Source organism: Populus euphratica, unplaced genomic scaffold (assembly GCF_000495115.2).
Source record: "Populus euphratica unplaced genomic scaffold, PopEup_1.0 scaffold279.1, whole genome shotgun sequence".
Taxonomy (NCBI): Eukaryota; Viridiplantae; Streptophyta; class Magnoliopsida; order Malpighiales; family Salicaceae; genus Populus; species Populus euphratica.
Genome location: NW_011500159.1, coordinates 131,677 through 134,404, shown reverse-complemented (window position 1 = coordinate 134,404; position 2,728 = coordinate 131,677).

Sequence of the window (2,728 nt, the reverse complement as noted above, 5' to 3'; positions counted from 1 at the left end):
TGGTTCGACCCCGGTCTTGCCGGATTATTTATTACTTCGACACTCCTGCACTTGGGAGAAGACATCAATCTTTTAGTCGTGTCAGATTGCATCCATGACCTGTGTTACAAATTTAATGATTAACCTAGATTAATCGAGATTGTTCAATATGTTATCGACTCAATATTACACAAAAAAGAAGTCACACTAAAGTCAAATTGGCTTTTTCTTAATTAGGTAATGAACATTGCTTAAAAAACTATGTTTATTCATGCATACGCTCCTAAGTTTATTTTAATAGATGCATATATTTATTTTTCATTAAACAGTCTTTGTCACAAAGGAATATGATGCTATTTATTTATTACCTTTATGGTTTTGTATTTAAAAATGTATTAAAATAATATTTTTTTTTATTTTTAAAAAATTAATTTTGATATCAGTGTATTAAAATAATCTAAAAATATTTAAAAAATATTAATTTAAAATAAATAATTTTTAAAAAATATTTTAAAAAATATTTTTAAAACATACTTGGAAAAAATACGCCATAACTCTGTAATTTTTTTATTTTTTTTTCTTCACGTAAACTAGTTGCTTGACACACACACGCACATGCATGCACAGTCTTCCTTTCTTCTTGTGATTCCAGAGATGGAGAGCAGATACAGCACTGATCATGCCTTGTACGATCATGTCCAAGGCCGACCCGCTATGATGAAACCCAATAGGTGTGATATATCACTGTCAACTTTTTGTCTGTTGCATAACAAATTGGTCCCAGATAGTACAAGCCGCACAGCTAGGCATTGAAAGACATGTCATGAAGATTACTGGAATGGGGAGTCAAAACAAAATTATGTTTGGTTAAAAAAAAATTATAATAATTTTAGATTAAATTTTTATATTATTAAAATATAAGGTATAAAAAAGATATATTTTTAGAGATAATATCTATTATATATTACTTTTCAAATATTATTGTAAAAAACTTTTAAATTTAAAATTATCCAACTAAAATATATAAAAATAAAAAATATTATTACTATAGGGTTGATTTAAAACAAAGTTCGATTGACAAGTAAGTTGATTCAGTTTAATTCGAGTCGGTTTAAAAATTAAAATGTTTATTAATATAATTTTAAAATTTAATTTAATAGTCATTTTAGAAAAAACTTAGGGCACGAGTAGAGTTGACAAGTGATCTATTTCAATATAAAAAAAAATATTAATATAAGAAAGTCAACATGTTTTTAACTTGTATTTTATCCTAGATTTATTTGGGTTTTTGACCTATTTAAGTCGAGTCAATTTTTCTTTTATTATTTTAACTCAGACTAGTCTAAGTCTCAGGTGAACCATAAATCATTCCTGGTTTTATAACTAATATTATTGTGCTATTATTAATTTTAATACTTAACATAAAGTGAAATAAAAATTATCTAATTATTTTATAAAATATAAAATTTCTTTAATAATATATATTAATAATAAAATAATTTTTATATATTTTATTATATTTTCTGTTTTGTCTATCATATCTAAATACAATATAAAAACTTTAATTTTATTTTTTATATTAATACTAAATACATTTATGTCTTCATCTCTCATGTCCTCTCAGGATATTAGGGTATATTAATAACTAATTATTTATTTTTCTCGGGGAGTTACATTATTATTATAGTTTATGAATGCAACAAATTAGTTGTGAATTTATATTCACATTTATACCTTTAATATTGTGTTCTTATCATATTTAAATTAGCTAATTTGATTTTAATGTTTGTTCAAATAAAGTTTAGGTGCGAAAATTTAAGTAACTACCTCAAATAGCTATACTTTTTAGCATCATTTTACGGTATTGGCATCCATATTATTAAAATCTAATCACTTAAAAAATTAATTTTCCTTAATGTTCTCTTTACTCTTGCAGGACAATAAAGAAACAAATTTTCTAAAATACTAGCCATAAAAGAAAATTAAAACTTCCTATTTAAATATAATATTTCTTCATCAAGAGGATTGAAAAATTATGTGTTGTAAAATGTATAATAAGTTTCGAGAACATATTTAATTATAGGTTCATAGTTTTTCATCATTTTTAAAATAAAAAATAAAATGATGAATAATTTAATATTTTCTTTATATACAAATATTTTTTTAGCAACGTAAGACATTAATTTTTTTAATTACTTTTTCATATCAAGTTAGTTTCATAAATTTATTTTTTTATTATAAATCTAATGTAATTTCTTTTTAGTTAACATTTATAAATTTTTATAATAATTTTTAATTTTAACAAAATAAAATTGATATTTATGATTAGATTATCAAAAATATTAAATATCAAATATGCCTATTAGAAATTATAGTTTTAGTTTTTTTTTCAATAAATGAACATGTTTTGTGAATTTTTATCATAAAAGAAAATATTAAAAATACTTTTCTATTATTTAACAAACCTTTAATATCCCTTAGGAAAATATTATCAATATCAATCTCGTGTTGAGAGGTTGTTTTGACTTTTCCTACTACAAAATATAATAAAATAAATAAATTATCCTTGGAAAGAGAAGTTCTATAATTGTCATCCAAGGGCACATTCATCTTTTCGCAATAATTGTTTTTTTTTATTATATATAATATTATTAAAAAATAAAAAATAATTGGAGCATGTGTTACACGCGGAAATGCATAGTTACGCCAGTGCTCTTTGGGTGATATGACAATGTTTTTTGGTGGACAA